The 23,511-nt window shown below is 46.9% G+C and overlaps 1 protein-coding gene across 1 annotated transcript in view; it reads right to left on the bottom strand.

Annotated features, from left to right (window-relative positions):
* The window catches only part of Lemd1 (LEM domain containing 1), a 62,556-nt gene extending 58,951 nt beyond the window's left edge, over window positions 1-3,605 (bottom strand). Inside the window, exon 1 of the mRNA XM_028764747.1 lies at window positions 3,552-3,605. The gene's annotated coding sequence lies outside the window, so the exon portion shown is untranslated. The remainder of the gene's footprint in view (window positions 1-3,551) is intronic.
* Between the last annotated feature and the right edge of the window lie 19,906 nt (window positions 3,606-23,511).

Genomic DNA, 23,511 nt, shown 5'->3' with positions numbered 1-23,511 from the left:
CATTATAGTTACAGCTAAGGAAACTGAGACTTTCTTGGGGCTTACTCACCCCCTTTTACTAGAGGGATGTGTGATAGGGGAAGAATATAAAGGGAGCCGGTGGGGGAGGGGGAGGGGAGGGGAGGGGGAGGGGGAAGAGACATAAAAGCACAGGATGCGGAGAAGCCGAGAAGCCAAGGGCTGAAGCAGCCCTTGAGAGTGCTGGGGAAGTAGACGAATGATGGAGAATAGCAGAGGGTCCAGTATAGAGACCTACAGTGTCCCTGACCTTCAGCCATTCCCGCAGGGGTCCTCTGCTTGTTGGGAAAGCCAACACTGAGGGCAGGTGAGGTACCTTTCCTCAACTGCGCAAACTGGGTCTAGGTAGACTTGAAGCCTGTGTCTATGGGAAAATACAACCATTCTAGGGATTCCCCTCTCATGACACTTCCTTAAAGGGCTTCAGGCTGCTTCTGTGTCTTGGGATTGACAATGGTTCAAGCTAAAGACAAGACAAGGAGAGTCAGAGAAAGGTCAGGAATAGACTTGGCTTGGCCCAACCATAGAATACCAATATTTCCACAGGGGCAGGGGTCTCAGTGTTCCCAGAGACAGCCAAAAACATACACACAACCATTCTCCAGATCTATGTGGGACACACAGTGGAGCCATAATAAATGGGATGTTTGTGTTGAGGTCTTTCAAAAGTTCAATTAACCAACCCTATGGTTCCATCAAGATTCATGGGTCCACAAAAGAAGTAATTTTCAGAGGTTCTTCTAGACCTATGTGTCTTCTAGGGGTACTTCGAGCCCAGCAGACCTGTCTTAGCCCATGGTGGCAGAGCAATGGGGCATTAGGAAGATGCTAAGGTACTTGCTTTCACCAGCCTGCATGTTTGTAGGACCTAGGTTGTGAGATGTGATGGAGAGCAGGGTGGCAATCTGATTCCACCCACCATGGTGGGAGGCGCTGCTGAAGGTTCAAAGGAACCTCAAGAGATTCAATCTGTTGCTTCTGCTCCAAATAGACCTCCCAATTTGGAACTGTGTTTGGGATGGATCTGTACATCCTGGCTCAGTAACTGACCCAGACATCCTCCCATACATTGTCTTCCAAACCAGAACCAGATCAGCAGTGGGCTTGCCACAGAGGACAGGATGGACTCCCTCTCTCTAGGCCACTAGGTAGCGTTCTCCATGGTCTGAGTCAGCCCTGTACACCCTCCATTTCCACCCCAAAGCATGAACAAACAGCTCCGGTTCTCTCTCATCTAACAGTTTGAGATTCCCTCTGGAGGAGGTAGATGCTGCTTCATTGAACAGGAAACCACAAAGAAGTCAGGCATGCATTTTCTTTTGCCCAGGGGCTTTCTCTTTTCTGAGCATTTCCAGGCAAAGAGAGGCAGCTTCTAGCCTGGCAGGTCCTTGGGCTCTTGGAGAAGAGTGAAGAAGAGGAAGAAGAGGAGGAAGAGGAAGAGGAGGAAGAGAAGAAGAGGAGAAGGAGGAAGAAGAAGAGGAAGAAGAGGAAGAGGAGGCAATAGCAGACCGATAACAGCCTTGGGCAAATCAAAATAGAGAAACCCTGAGGAGACAAGACAGCAGGGTGGGAGCCAGAGGGACAGGTCTCTCCAGCCTTGGTACCATCAGCTCTCTAAGCCCTACTAAGCCTGTTGGCTGGTGATAGGAGGAAGAGTTCAAGGAACTTATGTCACCAGAGTTCAAGCTTCCCAAGCACAGAGCCCAGGCTACAGTTCTGGTTCTCAGTCAACCATATTGCTAAAGAAAAATACGATAATGGGCCACTGGCAAATTTGCATGCAGTTTGCCCGAGAACATCATGCATGATATCAAAAGGTTCTCATGTCTGCCTAGGCCTAGTCCTGCCCTTTCATCCATGTCCCCTAACCCTCAAAAGATGATGAGGTTCACAGGGACGGCTACTCCTTCAAGGAATGTACACTAAGCTCCACATACAATGATCAAACAGTCAAACACTGTGCAAGGCCCTGGGCTAAGACACATGCTGGCAGTCCAGTGGGGACAAGTCACCACACATGGCTGTAAGTCAGAGCCGGAGGAGGTCTCCATTCATAAGTCTTATGACAGGACTCCAAGGGATAGGATTAGACGTGGCCATACCTACTCTCAGGCCTCTGTGTCCTCATCATGCCTTTAGGAGAATGACCCGGCTTCTGAAGCCTGCCTCCTGGATAATCATATCCTTGTTTGTATGGCAAGAGGGTGGAAGCGGGAGGAGGTACCCAGTAACCCCTTGAAGGAAGCTGTGTCTAGAGTCTGAGGAGGGTGCGTATAAGAGCCTGTATCTCTCACAGCTTTGATGGAACTGGACAATTTGAAAAATAAAAACTGTTTCCAGCCTTATGTCTCAGCTGGGGCACCCTTGGAGGTCGATAAACTGGCACCCTGGGGACTTCTTGGAGGACAGTCCTTTTCTCTCAATACAGAACCCAGTCACCAAGGAGCTGACTCCCCTGCTAAGTTAGCCCTGAGCTGAGTTGTTCACTGTCAGAGGAAAGCACCTTTGAAAATTCACCAGGGAAGATTGAATCAGACCAGAGGAGAAGAGTCTGCTAATGAAGATTGAGGGCTGAACACCGATGCCTCCAAAGGGAGGCTGTGGAACGTTGATTGGGAAAGAGGGCTCTCCCTCTAGCCCCCAGGCGCCCTCTCCTGATCAGCTCTGGAGAGGCAGGGGCCTTCCTTTAAGGGTACTCTATCCGTGTTCAGAGACCCTTTCTCAGGAAGGGGAGTATCTATTCTCGCCAAGGCTGCCTTGCTGGGCCTCTATCCTAGCCAGGGTTCCTCCTCCTGGGTGGCCTCTCTGCGGCCCTTGTTAGGTATGCAGGGGCCCCCGAAGGGGGAAGAGGGATGGGAGGAAGCTCAAGGCCCAGAGGTCCTATCAGACCCTGAAGCCACAATGACTGGGAAGGATTGGAGGGAGAATGAAGAAGCTGGTCTACCCCTCCTCCCGGGTACATATTTACCTCACATTCGCCGGAGTTGGTGGTTTTGCACTGGACATGGCCCCTCCCAGCCTCTTGCACAAGGGCTTCCAGGACCTCTCTCTATTCCTGGGGTACCAGACACAGCTGTTTCTCCCTTCTCTGGGCCAAATGCACAGGTGCCACAAAGTCCTGGTCCCTGCCTCAGTTACAGCCCCTTCTTCATCTCATTCCACCAGGCGGCGAAGGGAAGAGGGAAGCACTCAGAGTGGCTTTCACTCAGCCAAGGGAGGGAGACCCAAGCTTTTTAGAGAGCTAGCTCCCTCACACTCCCTCCTGAAGCCCACTAGCTGTGAAATCCTTTAGAAGGAACAAAGGCAATGGAGCCTGGGTAGGGGCTTCCTTTTTGCCTCTCCAGGACAGTGGTTGGCGCAGGCGGCAGCGGGCCAGATCTGGATTTCAGGTGAGAGCCTGCCGGAGCTGGAGGAGCCCCTGCCCAACCCAAAGCAGAGACGCCAGTCCTTGGCGGTTCCCGGCCCCCCAACCCGGCCCGCAGAGGGGTCGCCGACTCCCAGCACTTTCTGTCTGTTTTCCGCTCAGTACTCACAGTTCGGAAGCTGAGCCGGCTCCTCTCTTGCACTCACTTCCTTTGTCTCCCTCTTTCCCTCTCCCTCTCCAACCTTTCTGTTCCCTCCTGGTCAGATTCTCGGCTGTAGCTTCCAGCGGAGAAATATAATTATTCTTCTCAATGGGTTCGCACGGGGCGCGCGCGCGTATACACACACACACACACACACACACACACACACACACTGCCTGGGTACCCAATCAATGCACAAATCTTCGGGGTCCCTTTAACCTCTGCAGATGACTCCAGGAGTTAATTATGAAGCCTATTTCGGCATGGCATAAATATGCATTAAGGGATGAAATGACAACCGACGCGCTGAACTTCAGGGAACTGGCATTTAGACAGACTTCGTCTCGCCCCCGCCCCTCTCCTGCTTGCTCCCTGGCCGCACGAACCACCTCCAAAGCCTCGCGCCCTCCGGGGCTCGCAGGGGCGGTCGCCCGTTCCTCCGTGAACCCCCTCCCCGCACCTCCGGCGCCCCCTACTGCGGGGCAGACCCTCGCGGGCCGCCTCCCTCCAGCCCTCGCCGCGCAGCCCGCCCGGTCTCAGCCCGGGTCGGGTTTCTATCGGAGAGAAGCCGGAGCGGGCCGGCTACCTGCCCGCACGCCCGAGTTGTGCGCGGGCGATAAAGACCGCGGAGCGGGTCCCCGCTCCCTGCCCCACGCTGCCACCTCGCGCCTTCGGGTCTCAATCCGCATCCACACACGCGCCCTTGCACACGCGCGCGCACACACACTCACACGCACCGCCCGGCGCGCATCGGCACTCCCGCGCGCGCTCACGCCCGCTCACACTCAGGCTGTAACAAAGGAAGGGGCCAGCGCTGCCTTACTTTTCTTCCGCTTCTCTTTTGCGGCCCCCCAGCCCCGGCCCGGCGCCCGGCCCACCCGCCCTCCACGCCCCCCGACGGCGGCGGGCGGCCAGCAGCCGGAGCGGAGCGGCGCGGCGCGGCGGCAACTTTGCGCCCGGCAGGCGGGAGACAAAAGCGGCGGCGCTGCCGGAGGCCTCGCGGCCAAGGTGTGCTCGCTAATTGTCAGGAAATGTGTGTGTGCGCGGCCCGAGCCCGCGGGCGGGGGAGGGGTGGCCGCGGGAGCGGGAGAGAGGACGAGGGGACCACCCCACCCCCCCAGCCCACGCCACTCGCCCGCGCCCGGCACCCGAACCGGGATTAAAGAATAAATTATCTACTGTCTTCTCATTGGGCCGCGGTTGAGGACGCCGTCGGCGGCGCCGGGCTGGGAGCTCGCCCAGCTCTTTGCATTCACTGCACAGCTCCGGCTCGTCTCTCTTCGCGGGGGCTGAGAGCCCGGGGCTGGACTCCAGACACCAGAGGACACCAGGCGTCTGGCCGCGCCGCCCCTCCTCCGACCTAGCCTGACCCCTACTCCCTCCCCAGTGTGTCTAGTGACAAGAGACTGGGAGGTGGGGGTGGGACCTCGGGGAGCTAGAACTTGGTATCTCTCCTCTTTCCCTTTACATTGCCTCCTCCAAAGGAGGAAAGTGCTGGGTAACTGGGGACCAACACCTGGGCCTCAGCTATCACAACCAGAGCGCTTAGAGGGCCCTACTAGGGGATCGCTTCAGTGACCTGGGCCCTGGCCTCCATTCCTACAGGACAACGAGAAAGACAGAAAGAAAGGATACTTCTATCTGTCCTCCAGCCTGTTCAGTTCCAACCCAGGCTCGCTCCGCATACTTCCTGGACCTGCCTTTGACCCTCCAGGGAAGAGAACTTAAAACTACTTGCATAGGAAATGCCCCTAGGAGCTCCTTGCCAAGAATCCATTTGTTTGTTTAGCAAGCAACACTTAGACAATCTTACGTGGCATCACAGCATCGACTAAAGAGGGACCAGGAGTACCAAGCAAAGTAGCAAGACAAAGAGCAGGCAAAGCCCAGCCTAGGAGGTGGTGCCCCTCTACTGTTCGGATAAGGTCTGAACCCCAAAGCAGGAAATGATCCGTTTCCCTTCAATCATTCATGCAATAAATGATTTAGCATGTCTTACATGCCTAGTTCTGGGGTGAGCATTGAGGATATACCCAGTCCCCTGGCACACACAGTCTGGTGGCAAGATGACCACGGTGTGATAGGAGCTAATTAGGAAGTATGTGTATTTATGTGTGTGTGTGTGTGTGTAAGTGTGTAATGAGGAGCCCAGAAAGGTTTCTCTGAGAAAAGGAAGAGCTAAAGGATGAAAGATGGGATGTGGAAGAAAAGAGAGAGTTCTAAGCAGAGGGATTGTAGGTCCGTAGCTCATTTTAAGCAACCACATGTCCAAAATATAGACAGCATGCACAGAGGGAGGGAGACCCGGGGAAAGAACCTGGGGAAATTAGGAATGGTCCTTAGAGTTATTCTTCAGGTTCTGCAGAGTAACACCCAGAGACTCACTCCTGTATTGTCATCTTTCAAAGTAGCCCATATCTACCCTACTGCTGTCTGCTGCAGCTGCAGCTGAGACAAATGGATGTTTGCTAATACGGACATCCTAGAGGTTCACTCCACTTCATCCTGTAACACTGGGCCATCTTGTGGAAGACGCTCCCATGCACTGGCCTGGGCCCCTTTCCAGGAGCTGGGATAGTTAGCTTGCCCAACACTTCTGCCTTTGTCAAGTGTGGGTTCTTAGAACAGTCCTGTGACTAAGTTTCTGTCCTGCGGATAAACAAGAAGTCGAGTCAACATGAGAGAGCAGCCTGCCCGGTGCCACACAGATTCAGTGCTCTAGCAGAGTTTGTGGCTTTCTGCTGTCTCTTTACTAGCACACAGTATCCATCCATGGTGCTGTCAATGATTCTGAAGAGGACATCATGAGCTAAGGGGTCCTCTGGCTCTGCCAGAGCCTTCAGCACCTGGGACAGGGCTCTGCACACTTTTCTCACCCCAACCAGCATCCGAAAGAGAAGGGATTGATTCAAGAATAAATTTAGGAGCAAGTTGCTGGGGACTCTGGATGAACTTTGAACCTTGGGATTTTCATACTTTCTTTCTGAGCCATAGTTTATTCCTTCATCTGCCAAATGGTACTCACAATATATGGGAAGTTCTCATGAAGACTAAAGTTGTAACCTGTGGAGCATCTGAGGAAAAATACACAAGCCTTTGATCAGAAAGAGTAGTTACTTCTGGGAAGCCTGGGTGGGGGCAGTGCCTACATATGCAAGGCTGTGCCTGTATTATCTGTGCAAAATAAATAATGCAACATTTTTATGCGATAGTAAAGCAATTTAACAACAACACGTCATGCACCTTTGTTGGACTTGGCGAGGTTTTGTAGTCTGAAACACCAGGAGAGCTGTTGAGGAAGATCATTGTCTCTTTTAGAAAGTGAATGTCACTTGGGCGTTTGCACACGAACCAGGCACAGGTGTAGATGGTTAGCCATCTCTCATGTTTTCTAGCCTAGAAGCTCTGCAGTTCAGACCCTGGGTCACAGAGGAAAATAGTATCTGCAGGGCATGCTGCTGTTATTGAGAGACCCAAATCCTTGCAGAGGACAGAAGGGTCAGGGTGCAACAGAAAGAGGTTTGAGCCACTTCCCCTGCCCCCACCCAAGTGGGCCCTTGTTTCCAGAGAGGATAGATAGGAAACATTTGGGTCTGGAAACTTGCATTTTGCTTCTCAAGCTGAGTAATCCAGTTTCCTGCCTGGCAGCCTGTGGCTTGCAGAAAAGCTGAGCACAGCAGATGCAAACCTAAGAAGAGAGGGCACCTTCTCCTGTTACCTGCAGGTACTGAGTCCTGAGCCAGGACAGGGCAGCCATTCATCAGGCAGCACAAAGAGACACTCTCTCAGCTACATGAAGACCAGGCCAGGTCACCCCAGACACTGGCATAACACCAGTGGGAACCTAAGAGGCCTGCTAGAGGAAAGCTTTGGACTGATAACTCGTGGTACTGGGGGAGGGGTTGGAAGAGGATGGAAGCATCCTGGAGAAGCGCAAGGCTGTTGTGGTCCCAAGGAGGAGGACAGATAGGATGGGAGAGACTACAAAGGTAGAAATTAAAATAAGTACAGAGGAGCTGGAGAGATGGCTCAGAGGGTAAGAGCACTTGCTAGACAATCTTGAGGACAGGAGTTCAAGTCCTAGAACCCATGTAAAAAGTCAGGTGTGGTAAGGGCCACCTGTAACCCCACTACTGTGTGAAGTGGAAATTCTGGTTTCTTTGGAGATTCAGTTGTGTCACGTGATGTTATTCTGGAAGCTGTCTTATGAGAGGTCCTGTGATGTTTTTTTCTGGACGCTGTCTTGAGAGGGGATGTTTTGCTGAGATAGACATGTGAGAGGATGTTTTGCTGGAGCAGACGCTTAAGAGGGTGCATGATGTTTGGAAAGAGTATAAGTAGACCCTACAGACAGTGGGAGGACACTCTTGAGTTGATACTCTGCAACCGTTCACTGGTCTTCACTTCTTAGAGAGATGATGTGCCAAAGAACTTCTTGGAGTATTCAGGCTGATTTTTGGCATTTCAGCCGATGTGTGCAGCTTCAGCAGAGTCTTGTGGTTTCTGCTGGATCAAACTGCTGCTACTGATTCGTGTTTGATGTTTGCTATTGGACTGGACAACGAAGAGTTGAATCGCCTCTAAGAACTACTACTAAACAGGTCCACACCCCCTTTCCTATTAACCTTCTTGCTCCTCTACCTCTGGCCAGCGGGCCAGAAGGGAGGCTGAAGCATCTAAGAGATTAGATCTAAGCATCTAAATAAAGTAGGTTTAGAGAAAAATCTAAGCCTGCAACTGTGTGTGGGTGGAGACAACATGGTTACTGGGCACATAACCATAGGCTTATCTCTGTGTTGAGGCTGGGCTGTTTTAGTGTGGGCCAGGGTCTGGTCAGAAGACGGGGAGGTACTACAGTTTCAACATTGCATTTCTTTACCTGTTTTTGTTTTGGTTTGGTTTGGTTTGGTTTGGTTTTTTGGGTTTTCTTTTCTTCCTCCTGTTCACCTTGTCCTAATTAAGGCAAAAAATTCTAGCCACAGCCTAGCCTTCGGACTTGAAAATATTTATGGCTTTCATGGAAGGGACAAAGTACAATTTTTTTCCATGTTAGGCAGTCAGAGGTACTCAGAGATTGTCATCACCCACTGGATTCTGTGAAGTTACCGTGTTCTCTGCCTGTGGCTAGGTCCTGTCCCAACAGAAGTACCAAGGCCTTACACTGATTCTTCTGCTGAGAACATAAGAATCTATATACAGCTACAACTTAGTGAATATACCATGTACCTGGCATAGTTCTTGACACAAGGTCCAGAAATCAGTTTCATCAACTTTTTGATCAGGCTCTGTTCACACCGGCCAGCTGACTTTGGACCATGCTTTAGCTGTTGTTCATTCCCCGTTGTGAATGAGGACTACACCCAGGCTGAACCACCTGCATATCCCCTGCATGTAGCTTTAACTGATGAACCACCTGCTCAGCAACAGTGTCAGGGGAAGACCCACCACTCTCTTATCACGGTCCTATCCTCTCCCATGTCCTCCATAATCATGTTCTAGAACCCACACCCCTCCCTATAAGAGCTCCTGATCAAACCCCATGGCCTACTTCTCAATATCTTCTCAACCCTTCCTAACGTGTCCTCTGAACTGTCTCAAACTCTGGCCTTAGCATTCCCTTTTCTGTCCTGCCATGCTGACCCCTGCCTAACCACTGAAGATTGTATATGGACTTTTGGCTATTTTAATGGGTTCCTTTTTTTTTTTTTTTGGTCTACTCTTCTCCACCCCAATCATTCAAAATCTCCAATACTAGGTAGGAAAGAAAGAAGGTTAGAGGGGGTGTCAATCTTGTTAGACAACTTCCTGCTGATTAGGGTGTCATGGTCAGGAGACAACCAGCAAACGGCAGACAGCAGCAGTAACCACAACAGTAGCAGCAGCAACAGCAGCAAATGTGCCTCTTGGGACTCTAGCACTTTTATACCGTCTTAAGAGTCCCCAGAAGTTCAAACGTCACACGATTGAAGAAACTATCTGCAGCCGCTGCAGGGTGTCTGACTTGGAATTTCTATCCCTGAGCCTCCTCTGTTCTCAGGTTGCTCTCCCTGATCCCTGAATTCAATTTTTAGATATGGATAATATTGAAATATTTTTTTACACTGTTCTGCTTTATTGAAAAACTTGGCTCTGGAGTTGGGTTCTGGCTCCTCCTTCTCTAGACCCAAGCGTGCTTATTTAAAAGTTTCCTGTCTGTTCTATGACAGATGAGCCACCTGATTTTGTGACAAATAGAAAGAGAGAGAGAGAAAAACAAAACAAAAGTAAACTATTGGTTTCATCTGACTTTCTGAGACTTTTGCTAAAATATAAGGTTATCTTTTATAAAACTATTATATGAACTTTCTTACCTCAAGATCTATAAATTTACTGGGTAAGATTACTGGGCATTAATAAAGTCTATACAAAATATTAACTTAAAACTTAGAGCAAAAAGGTTTAATATTTAATCTATGCATGGGTGTCTTTAATTTACTACAACATACTGTATATATGATTTGGATTCAATTCTTGTTTGAAAAATTTGTGAAATGGTACTAAAGGGCTATAATAATTAAAGATGTAAATAAAAACTTTTAATATATTTATTCCTCATTAAAAGTAACAAGAATGAAGTTTTATTTACTATGGTCAATGACTATTAGCACTTTAAAAAAGTTAAATAACAGGTTTTATGGATGTCAACTTTACCTCAGATGTTACAGATTGAGCCAAAATGTTTATCTTCAAATGTCCTCAAACTCATTGAGTCTGCATTTATCAAACCAGAGGAAAAAATCCATTAAAAATAAAAGTCAAGACAAAATTGCTGCCAAAAGCAAAAACCAAATAAAAGAGTAGATAAAAGAAACTGTCTCATAGGAAAAAAAATCAGCCCGGGCCACTTCCTGGATTAGGGCTTCTTGCCTCTCTGTCCAGACTGTGTCCTAACAGTTACTACCAGGGACTGGCATCTTTAGTTGGGTCTTCTGATTAAGTTATAACCTAGAAGGACCAGCAAAGGTTTAACATCATGAGACAGGATCTGGCATAGGTTTTGGACAGAGGAAAATAGTAAAAATATATTTTATTCTAGATAAAAAAAAAAATTAAAAAGCTAAAGAGAGCCACAAGTACACATACAAAACCTCAAGGTATTTTTAATATTTTGTTTTTGGTAAAGCAAATGGGCCTAGTTGAAGTCTCCCTGGGCCTAGCAAGCTTCTCCCTCTGCCTCACAGGTTAACTGCTCCTTAAAAAAAGAGGCCTCTTGCCACCAGACATTGCCAGAACATTACATGAAATCACTTCTAGGTAACCTTAGCTATCTACAAATGTTCCTTCGATTTGCATCATGGGAAGAGCCAATGAATATCTTAAAAGGCCCTCATAGAAGTAGGCTCCTAAACTAAGAATCTAGATGAAAATGGCTAAAAAGATCTCCAAAAAAGTAGGAAGACAATGGATATAAAATAAAATAAAATAAAATAAAATAAAATAAAATAAAATAGGAACTGAGGTAGGAATGAGGATTTTAAAAATACTTCTCCCACAGGGAGCGCTAGAGACAGGATAGCATCTTAGTGTTTGTCTTGCCTTGACACAAAGATGGTGTATCTGGTCATATGCACAAGCCTGTTGTTGGCTCTACAGGATATGTAATAGATGAACGCCCAGATGCTTTGATGTGCAGGCGCTGTCACTGGTAGCAAACTGTTCAAAAGCTAAGGACTGGCTCCTGCTGCTGGATATAGGGAGGGCATCCATAGCTACTGTGTTTTCTATTAAATTCTACTGTGCCTACAGTGCCCAGTCTCAAACTCTAATGGCCAGCTCAGCCTTTCTCCCAGCTAGCGTGAAATGAAAATGCGAATCAATTTAGAATTGAGTTTGAATACTAATCTTATAAAAGCTACTAACTTGTTATAAAAGATTAAGACGTGCAAGTTAATAGTCATTTATAAGTTAGCCTTATAAATGATCCAATTCCTTTTTTTTTAATTGTTCTTTTTTTTGGAGGGGGGTTGAGACAGGGTTTCTCTGTGTAGCTCTGGCTGTCTTGGAACTCACTCTGTAGACCAGGCTGGCCTCGAACTCAGAAATTCACCTGTCTCTGCCTCCCAAGTGCTGGGATTAAAGGTGTGCGCCACCACCACCCGGTTAATGATCCATTTCCTTAATGTGTTCAAAACTACAGAGTCATGCCGATTACAAATGTATTTCAGCTCTGTTGAAGAGCTGTTGAAGCTTCTGTATCAGTTTCCTAGATTGAGCTTCAAACCAGGAACTAAAACCAAGTAAAGTTTATTTAAAAATCAGGCATACTTAATAAATAGATGGCCTTCAAAACTTCAGAGATCTGCTGAATGTGACATTTAAAATGTTGAACGGTGCTGGTGTCTCTTTTAATCCCCAGTGCTGTGGAGCCAGAGGCAGGCGGATCTCTGTGAGTTGGAGGTCAGCCTGGTCTACAGAGTTAGCTCCAGAACCACCAAGGCTACACACAGAAATCCTGTCAAAAAAAGTTTAATGGAAAAAGCTTCTATAATAGACAAAAATTCCAGCTGCTAGAGGTGACCCTAAGGTCTCCAAAGATGACAGACGGGGCACAGACTTGGATTGTGGTGACGTTAACCACTGGGGGGAAAAACTGCCTCATGCCTTGCTTGCTGCCAGGGCCCTACACAAACTATGGAAACTGTTGGGTTGTTGACTGCCTTACTCTCCCTATGTCAAAGTGAGCCAGTTTTCCCAACTTCCTCCTCCACAGGAAAATCTCTCAGCCCTTCCGTGACTGTCAACCTAAGGCCTATGCTGTCTAATGCAGCAACTAAAGCTTCAATGCAGTCCTATGTGAGAGCCAAGACCTGGGTATGACCTCGGCCCCAGTGAGCCCGTTAAGATTGTGGAAGCCTATTAGGTAATCATCCAGGTAGCTGGTCATTTTAATCACTACAAAGTCCATTTGGTTTATTCTTCCTAATATAATTTACTTTTTTCAGATCTCTAATGACATTGACGGCCAACTGTAGCTCTGTCCATTTGTCAGTGGCAGGCAACCAGCTCCTTCCCCAAACCTGTAGGTATCTTTGTAGTTCATTTCATATATAAAAACCAGGTCTTACTTTCATAGAGATAGTAGGTCACCTAATGAACAAGGCACACTCATAGACAGGTTTGCCTTTCTAACAGACTTCATATTAAAGGATAAACAGATTTTATGTGTAACTTTTACTATTTAAAGGAACTTGCATTGCAATGACTGTGCTCAGAAATCAACCATTTGTGTCTTATGGTAAATGGCTGGATTTTAAAAGGTATTAAATTTATGTATATTAAGTTATGAGTTTTCTAAGAAAATATTCTAGGGTAAATACAAGTTATGAAAGTCTGAGGATATAAAAGCTTCAATAAGTTATGAAGGCCTAAAAATAAATACAAGTTATTAAGGTCTAAGGAAATAATTTAATATATATGTTGTATTGCTTTGTTTAAAGATTTACTTATATATTTTAGGTATATGAGTGCTCTATCTGCATGTACACCTGCATGCCAGAAGAGGGCACCAGCCTCTGGAAGAGCAGCCAGTGATGTTTGAGCCATCTCTCCAGCCCCCTGAAGATCTGTTTTGAAAAAATGAAAAATGTTTCACATTTCTTTCCCTTCTATGCTATTATTATATTAAGATTTTAAGAATTCAGAGTTTTGTGGGTTTTTTGTATAAAGAGGACTAGCCTTTTCTTTCTTTCTTTCTTTCTTCCTTCCTTCCTTTCTTTCTTTCTTTCTCTCTTTCTTAAAAAATTATTTATTTATTTATTTATTTATTTATTTATTTATTTATTTATTTCATATATGTGAGTACACTGTCACTGTCTTCAGACACACCAGAAGAGGGCGTCGAATGCCATTACAGATGGTTGTGAGCCACCATGTAGTTGCTGGGAATAGAACTCAGGACCTCTGGAAGAGCAGTCAGTGCTCTTAACCGCTGAGCCATCCCTCCAGCCCCAGAGTTTTAATTTAACATCGATCACTGAAGTTCTGATAAGCTGGTAAAGCATTGACTACTATTATCACTCACAAGCTCAAGATTTTACATTTCTTTTGGTTGTCTTCTAAATATAGACTTGAAAATGCTTTTCACCATGCTAAGTACATCTCTGTCCAATCTATATCCAGCCCTCTGGACAGAAAAGAAAATAAGAATGTCCATGCTTTTTAACCCAAAGTCATAGCTGTTGCTAAGACTCAAAAGCATGAGTCTACCCCAGCTGTTTTATAGACACCTGTTAGCTGCTTTTTCTACACTGTGGGTTTCAGTACACATTACAAACAATGGTAATACAAATATCTAAAACTTTATCTTCTTTTTGTAAACTTAAAGATTCATATGAACTTCAGGGAATCACAACCTGAATCCACATGTCACAGGACAAATGGACTACAGACCAATACTCCTGTCAATCAAAGGTCACGTCAATCAACAACCTAAGGTTTCCTTCCTACTGCCTATTCCTAAAGGAGAAGCTCCAAATATGGCTTGCCATTAAATTTCTTAACTTTAATTCCTATTCCTAGTCTTTATCTGTACCAGCAGATTTTCACCCAGCTGACAGACAACATTCAGGAATCAGCTATGAACTACAAATTGTTCCAAAGATGATCTACACCACACCAGCCTCAGGTAGTCCTACAAAACTAGTGAGCCCTGGACTTGCTGAAGGCTGATAAGAACTGGTCCCCACCTATCACCCCACCATGGACAATTCCTCTTTGTCTTTTCAGCTGAGTCAGCAAATCAGATGCTTCTGATGAGTACCCCATTGTCTGAATCCCCTTCTGGCATTTAAGTGACATTCCAGCTTTCCTGGGCCCTGACAATGACATCATAACTTCAGCTGAGAAGCAGTTACAGAAGAGACTATGTTGCCCCTTATCCTCAACAATGGCTGGACTGTTAGATCCAAAAGAAACTTCCTGGCAAAGGGGACAAAATAACTTCAAATAATCCCTATTGGCATTCCAGGCTCTCTCATTGTCAAAAAGGTACCTGTTAAAACCAAATGGAACAAAATCTATCAACAGGTAGATTCATTAGCTGAAATGGTTCTAAGATATAAGGTACTTGACCTGCTTTATGTAAAACAAAGAGGATGGCTTTTTAAAATATATACTTCCCATGCTAACCAATAAGACATAATTAGAGAGGCCCTAGCTAGTATGATAAAAATTTGGCTCCTCACCAAGTAAAAAGGTACTAAAATACTTCTCCCTCCCCTGGCATTATCAGCCCATACAACAAACATGGCTAGTCCCTAACAAGGATTTGAAAAGAACACATAAGATAAGGTGGAAATAATGGGCTAGCTTGACTCCATTTTAAGATTAAAAGCCATCTTGTTAGAAGGTCAAAAAAGAAAATAAGTTCATTCCTGTCTTCTATAAAACTTGAATTTGACTATGTCTTGACCCATTTTCTGGAATTTGCAATGTTTCTATACCCTGACTTCCACTCTGATAAGATGTTCTGTCTAGTAATTTTAAAATTATAAGTAAAGTTTCATTGTAACCAAAATTCCTCTAGACATTGTCCAACCTTTAAAAACACCCTAGTCTTGCAGTTTTGGGGGACTATATAAACCCCACTGTCTCCTGTGTTTGATGCTAATTTCTCAAACTCCACTTTGGGGAGATAGGCCTATCTGATACAAAGCTTGTTTAATTTGACCAAAGTTTTTGGGTAAAGTTCTTTACTCTCATTCGGTTGGATTAAGAGGTTTCACTCTGAGCTCAGCATTTTAGAACTTAAAGAACACAGAACCCGCCCTAGACAGCTTTCTACAGGTTCCCAGAATATTACTCTTCCCTTCTCCACAGACCTAGTCCCCTCTGCCTTGTTGCTCCTCCCACTTCAAGTCTCTAGCACCCTCCACGAGATTTCACACAAAAGGGGCTTCCTCAGCTTCTCACCTCAAAATCTAGCCCCGTCCTGAGAGGTCTCCATTTGCCACATCCTTTCAGTCATGAAAGATGAAGTCTCTAGTCCTGAGGCTGATCCCCATCTGTGTCCTTGGTCCTTCTGTTTCTGCTTCTCCTGTGACTTTGTGTCTGCAGATAACTCCTGTGCACCTCAGGCATCTGTCTCTTCTTCATCCCAAGGTCACTGCCATGACTGGAAAACTGTGCCTTCAAGTTTTCCACCTTCTAAAAGGTGCTGGAGGGACACCTTCACAGTGAAGAGTATGTATCAGTCTTACAGAGGACCCAGTTTGGTTCCCAGCAACCATACTGTGGCTGATAACTGCATGTAACCCTGGTCCCAGAGGATCCAACACTTTCTTCTGACCTCTGCAGACATCAGGCAGATTCATACATGCAGGCGAAACATTCATACACATTTACTAAAAATAAAAAACCTTTTTAAAAAAATAGAATAAGAAAAAATAAGAACTACCTTCCTTTGACTCTCTCATCTTTTTCCAGGTGAAGCCTCATTTTTTTTTTGTCACACACACACACACACACACACACACACACACACACCAATACATATATAGTTTTTATTTTAAAGCAACTTTTTTTCAGTGCTAAGGACGAAACTGAAGACCATTCACATACTGGGCAAGGCCTCTGCCACTGAGCCAAACCCTTCTTTGTTAGTTTTCAGCAAACTTCTCATGCTCTATAGCTACTCTGCACTTCCTTGCTGGTCGTCTCTTCACCTTACTCTAGTTTAGCATCTGCCTCCAACACCATTGCAATCATTCCCTGTAATCAGCCTCCATCTTGCCAGATTTGAAGGTCAAAGCAGCCTGATTTGAACCACACTCACTGTGCGTCACAAAGGACTGTCTTTTTCTTGAAATGTCCTCCTGCCCTGTCACTCTGGCCAGTCCTATGCCTTTCCCACCAGCCCCTCTTCCCAGCTTCCCTAACTCACTCTTCTGATAATTTTATCTAGTCCTATGGGTGGCTTTAAAAACCAACTGTCAGAACTAGGGAGATGGCTCAGTGGTTAAGAGCACTTGCTGTTCTTTTAGAGAATTCAGTTTCTATTCCCAATACCTACACGGTAGCTCTCAACAGTCTGTAACTCCATTTCCAAAGGATCTGACACCCTCACACAGATATATGCAGCCAAAATGCCAAAGCACATAAATAAAAATCTTTAAAACGGTTCACTCAGTGCCAAGGATGAAACCCAAGACTTCATGTAAGCTAAACAAACACTCTTCCCAACTGAGCTATATACCTAATTCCCTGATTGCTGAGTAAAGTCGCTATAATGGCTATTCCTGGTTGTCAACTTGACTGTATCTGGAATGAACTACAACCCAGAGTTGGAAGGCTCACCTGTGATCCTGATCTTGAGGCTGGGAGACACAAGTTTCTGAACTGGATCTTGGCATCTGAGATCTTGAGGCACAGTGGGTGGCTATGAATCCCAAGAGATCAAGGCAAGGAGATCTCTGAGTTCTGGGACTAAACAAGTCTCAGATCCAGGCATGGTGGTACAACACCTTTAATCTGGGCTACACCTTCTGCTGGAGACCTATGTAAGGGCATTGGAAGAAGGAAGATTTGCTTTTCTTCTCCTGCTTGCATTTACTTGCCAGCACATCTGTTGGAATCTACTAGCCTTATGGGACTGAGCAACCACTAGATCCTTGGACTTGCCATTTCCATTGTTAGGGAGTTGGCCTACAGACTGTAAGTCATCATAACAAATTCCCTTACTATATAGAGACATTTCATAAGTTCTGTGACTCTAGAGAATCCTGACTAAAACAGCCACATTCACTGTTATTGGGGAATAGGACACCAACACCTTCTTTTGGGGAACCCACACCCACAGTCTACCATGTATGTCTAATTTAGCACGTCTGTAATAGCATCCCTGGTTTCTATAACTCTTGCCTCCAGCACATTCCTCTCATGGTTCCCTCCATCTCATTTAATAGTGTGTCAGCTCTGTTCAGGAAACTGGAGAACGTCCTGATCGCTCTCCTTTATCTTTTATAGCCAGTCTATCGATAAGATCTGACCTCCAATCCATCCCCCACCTCCCATACCCACAGAGTCTAGAACTTTCTCCCACCTGAGCTGCTGCATGCCCTCCCTCCCCCTCCCCACTGTTCTCTCACCTCTATCCACCTCCCTGTGTGGTCCACTTTCCCCCTAGAGCCAGAATGAACGTTATGAGGCATAAATTAGATCACAGCCCTCCCACTGTTTAATGCCTTCCAAAGAGTTCTTACTGGAATTAGAATAAAACCCAGGCTTCTTAACTGGGTTTATGAGGTTTTACATGGCCTGACCCATCTCCTCTCATTTCCTACACCCCGCCCCCCATCTCCTCCCCAGCTGCCAAGCCTTTCTTGGTTCCCTGGAATATTCCAAGTTGTTCCTGACCAAGGGTGTCAGGTTTTCTGTTTCTTTTGCCTAGAACACCTTTGTCCTCATTCCCTGTTCCGGTCTGCAGAGCTACCCCCAGGAAAAGCCCCCCATGCTCACGGTGCTGGCTACCCCATTACTCATTTCGTACACAGCCTTACCTGTAATCACTTCATGTGTTTACAATATGACTCTTCTAATAATATATTATCCTGCTGGATTCCTGCTTCTATTTTGAAGTATGTAGTAAGTGTTCTGTAATATTTAGTAAGCAAATCAGTTTGCTATTGTGCCCCAAGCACTGTACTAGGGACCCAGCAATAAGCAAACAACAAAAATTAATGTATTTCGCATAAGCATGACAATGACCCTTTCCTGTCACATGTGACAGAGAAAACCTGCTGAGCCACCTTTCAACCATGGTGTCTCTGAAGACATCTCCCTGTCCCAAAACTGCAGAAACCCTTTCAGAGCTGCACCACCCCTACTACTTCCTGCCTCCCCATTGCAGGAGAAGATCTTGCTTCCTGTTTCACAGAGAAAAGTGCTGCCTGGACCAGGAAGCAGACCCCAGCCTCGGGGCCCCTCCCCTTTCCTCTTTTCTTTCTTCTTGCTAGCCCTTCTGGTAAGACTGGGCTCATTTATATTCTCCTCTGCATTGGTGCCAACTCTGGGTCTGTACCGGACCTAGGATTAATTTTTCCTTTGACGCTCAGTTTCCTTGTCTATAAAGACCACGAGCACACCATCTGTATTGGGTCGCCCTGAGAAGTGACTAAGGCACCCTCAATCACAAGCCTGTCTTCTCATGGATGCTCAGTGCTTGTTCCATCAGCACAGCCTGATTGACAGACTGGCCTGAAGGCTAGTCCAATGGACTCGATCTGCCAGGTGCCTACCCTACTCAAGGGCAGACCCCCAAAAAACAAACCTCACATCTTGGTCTCTAGTCCCAGGGTTCCTTGCTATAAAAGGCTAACAGAAAGGCAATCCAATGACATTTTAATAATGCCACAGTAATGTCATTAAGATTTTGCTTCCGCCAGGCGGTGGTGGCGCACGCCTTTAATCCCAGCACTTGGGAGGCAGAGGCAGGCGGATTTCTGAGTTCGAGAGTTCGAGACTAGCCTGGTCTACAGAGTGAGTTCCAGGACAGCAAGGGCTACACAGAGAAACCCTGTCTCGAAAAACCAAAAAAAAAAAAAAAAAGATTTTGCTTCCATCTGATGGCTTGTCCATTCTGTCCACATAGTGTTATATATATATAATACACACAGACAGACAGACAGACAGACACACACACACACACACACACACACACACACAAATACACTTTTCCTTACTTAAAAAGAATGCTAGCTACACAAGATCCTTTCCTTCAACTGGAAAATTGACTTAGGTAACCTGGACAGGCTATCCCTGCCCTGGCTGTCCCTGCCCTGACTGTCCTTGGCCTAGCTGTCCCTGCCCTGGCTGTCCCTGCCCTGGCTGGGCAGGGCTCAGGGTTCCCATAGTGGAAAGGCAAAGGTGGTGACTGTCTGGAGGTCAGAGATTCGGAAACATTAAACCCTGCTCCACCTCCATTGCTGTAGCTCAGCTGGACAGAGAGCTTCTTCAACTACCAAAACAGGCTTCCTCCTCCCGGACTGGCTAGAGATGGTTTCTACTTTTTAATTCTGAGTTGCTCCCAGCAAGCCCATGGGAGAAATTCTGGATTTGGATGAAGAAAATGAAAATGTGGTCAGCATAGTGGCCTGGTTTTTTATCTGCTTTTCTCCATGCAATGAGCCCCAGGAGATGACTGCGTAGCTAACCTTGGTGCACTAGAGACTTCCCCTGATGCCTGAGTCTACACTAAGGGCTCAGCAGGGAGCTATAAAGGCACAGGCTGGAGCCTAGGCCCCTACTGCTGCGGGAGCTGAAGAAGGAAGATGGCAGAATGTCAGGATGAATCCATGAGGGACAGCAGGAGGGACTGGGGTTTGTCATTTGTATAGTAAAGGGGTCAGATCGTGCTTTTTCTTTTCTTTCTTTTTTTGTGGGTTGTTTATTTGTTTGTTTGTTGTGGTTTTGTGAGACATGATTTCTCTGTGTAGCCCTGGCTGTGCTGGAACTCACCCTGTAGACCAGGCTGGCCTCGAACTCAGAGATCCCTTGCCTCTGCCTCCTGAGTGCTGGGTAGGCACCACCATCACTTGGCCTGGACCATGCTTTCTTCATAGACTCCTCACATCCTCTTTGCCATGAACTTCAAACATGGTCAAGCAGGTGAGCGAAGGTGTCAGGCAGGAAAGCACAACTAGACAACAGAGAGAAGCTGAGGGGCCAGGAGAGGGAGAGCAAGCGAATGGCAGAGGGGAGTGTTCTCCCTATAGCAGCGGGGAATCGGGAAGACAGAAAAGGGACAGGGACAAGACACCCTTCAGATGATCTTCTACCGACCTGGCCCAACTCCTGCTTTCTATCACCTCTCCATAAAGTCACCAAATTAAGACTCCATCAGTGATTAGTGAATTGATAAGTCAGAGTCCTCATCAGCCAATCACCAGTTTAGGACCAAGCTTGCAAGACATGATCCTTTGGAGGACTTATCATTTCCAGGCCATAATAGGCTATCAGAGAAGAAAAGCACCCCAAGATCCCCCCCAGCTCCATGACCAGCCTCTGCAGGGCCCTCCATTCTCTGAGCATATTTCCTGGGAAGCTTGGTAAGGAGTGGGGCCCGCTCCGCCCTCTTAAACCATCATCTTTTGGGTGGACTCCTGGGAATTTTGCTTATTGCCAAGGCAAGCAAAGTGGCAGCCTGTGTGGGTGGCCTGGGGAACACTGAGAGAGAGCCATCCTGTTTTCTGACCTTTCCCCCATGTCTGCTCCGTGTACCTTTACACACCGGTGGGTCACTGGCTGGCTGCAGACAAAAAGATGACACCAGAAGCCTCGAGGGCTAAGGCTTGACTGTTGGTCTGCCATAGAATCCAGACTCTTAAATTTAGAGGCTCCCTGGCCCCATGGAAGGCTCTGGAAGGAGTCGAGGTTTGAGCAGGGCCAGGACAGTCAGGCTCAGGTATTCTTCCACCAAGCAGCTAAGATCAGCTTCGGAGTAGAGCCCAATTAGCCCTACTCATGAATTCTGCATGTGGTGCTGACTTTCAACCACATCCCTTTCTCCCTTCTGCAAAGCCCTTTGCTCCCTGGGAAGTAATTACAATATCTGACCCATTTTAATGAAGGCAAAAAGTATTCCACGTTTGTATGTTGCTTCTCCGGAATGGGAGAAGGCTAGGAGGGCGGGGCAGAGGAGGACGGGCTGGGAGGCGGGGCAGAAGGACAGGCTGGGAGAGCGGGGGCAGGAGCACCGGCTGGGAGGGGGGGTCAGGAGCACGGGCTGGGAGTGCGGGACAGAGGACCGCTGCGGAAGAGGATTGAGTGAGATGCTGTCCTGGCCTTTCCAGTGACAGTCTCAGCTCACAAGTCTGCTCGCACACATTTCTCACGGAATCACTGCTCTGCCGTGGCAGGCAGCCAAGGCAGACGTGTGCTTTAGAAACACTGGTGCCTGAGAGCTGTGCCCGCTTGGCTTTGAAAATGAGGTTGACATCATGTCAGCTAGAGTAAGTCAGTATTTCCATCTCACGCAGCTCATTCAGCGGGAGTTCACAGACCAGAAGACAGGCTGACGTACTCGCTCCCACAGGGACGGTGCTTTCTCAGGCTGTCGGCGTCTTCTGTTTTTTGTTCCCTTGACCTGCGCCTAGCATGTCACACTTACCTAGAACCATGACTGTAATAAGCACGATCGACCCACTGAGAAAGCAATGAGCACTTCCAAGCTGCGCGACGATTATTTCAAAGATATTAAAGCTTGAAAATCAGTGTATGATAAAGCCGATAAGATGAGGGGCTGAAGAGACAGCTCCGTGGCTAAGGCCACCGAATATTCTTTCAGAGACCTGGGGTTTGATTCCCAGAACCCACATGGTGACTCACAACCATCTTTAACTCCATGCTTAGAGGATCTGATACTTCTGTCCTTCTTGGACACTGCACAGACACGGTACACATACACAGGCAAACAGCCGTACACATAAAGGAATAACGTTTTTCAGAAGGCAAAGCAGTAGGTATTGGCTCAGCTGTCTTTGGCTTTTGAATCCTTTTTTGCACATTGATCCCAAATTTCATAGCAAATGAGAGAAGGGTCCAGAGAGTGAGAAGCACTTCCCAGTTGGTGAACTACAGTTTATTTTCTATTTTGCTCTAAAGAATGCCATTGATTTAAAAATGTTTGCATAGTTCTATTGATGGGTGTCAAGACTGAGCCAGGCCTGTGATCCCGGAGACTTTGGGGACCAGAGGCAAGAGGAGCGTCCACTAGTTTAAGGACAGCCTAGTGTCTACAGTGAATTCCAAACCAGGAGTGCTACACAGTGTGACTCTGTCTCAATGGGTGTTTGTTTGTTTGTTTGTTTGTTTGTTTCAAGGCAGAGTTCACTATGTAGCTCTGGCTGTCCTGGAACTCACCTTGTAGATCAGGCTGCCCTCAAACTCACAGAGATCCACCTGCCTCTGCCTCCCAAGTGCTGGGATTAAAGGCATGCCTCATTAAGTTCTGAGATAAGAATGATTGTTAAGCCTCAAAACTGTTCATGGTACATGGCTACTCATAGCCACATAAATACAGGAATTTCAGTGTTTGGGTTTGTGTTTCAAAACTGACCGTAAACAACCCAATTTCCCACCAATAGATCAATAGGTAGCAAAATATAGCATAATCCTACAGTGAAATATTTTTCAGATAGACAAAATAATGTATTGACATGTATTAAAACAAGGGTGAACTTTCAATATATCATTAAATACAGGAAGCTAGACATGAACAGTTAAACATACACACTGGTGATAATGCATGGTAGTGCCCTGTCAGTCAGCTCTCCCCACTCACTATAACAAGCCCCTGAAGGAACTTGCCTGTGGGCTCTGTTGCTTTGGGCCTGTGGAGAATCTAATATGGTAGAATGTCAGGGTAGGGATCAAAAGAAGGAGGAGAAGGAGGAAGAAGAGGAGGAGGAGGAGGAGGAGGAGAAACACTTGGGGTGCCACAGTCCCCTTCATGGAAAAGCCCCCTGTCTCAAAGATATCCCAGTAGGTCACACCACCTCCCAATGGTACCACTCTGGGATTAAGTTTTCTTGGGGGGGTGGTGGCGGGGGGGGGGGGCTAGAGAGATGGTTCAGTGGTTAGGAGCACTGACTGCTCTTCCAGAAGTCCTGAGTTCAATTCCCAGCAACCACATGGTGGCTCACCACCGTCTGTAACGGGATCCCATGCCCTCTTCTGGTGTGTCTGAAGACAGCTACAGTGTGCTCGTGTACATAAAAAAAGTGTTCTGTGCCTCCATGCTCCGTTTCAATCAAGCCTTTGATGCGTGAGCCTGTCAGGACCACTTAGGACACTAACCACTATGAACGTACTCAATGCTATTCACAGTATATTTTATATTAGGGGGTATTTTTGCCACAGTTAATAGAAGGAAAGGGAACCCTGGGGAGCTGAC

Source organism: Grammomys surdaster, unplaced genomic scaffold (assembly GCF_004785775.1).
Source record: "Grammomys surdaster isolate TR1022 unplaced genomic scaffold, NIH_TR_1.0 145, whole genome shotgun sequence".
Lineage (NCBI taxonomy): Eukaryota > Metazoa > Chordata > Mammalia > Rodentia > Muridae > Grammomys > Grammomys surdaster.
Note: the sequence above shows the minus strand (reverse complement) of the source record. Positions and strands in the feature narration are given on the sequence as shown.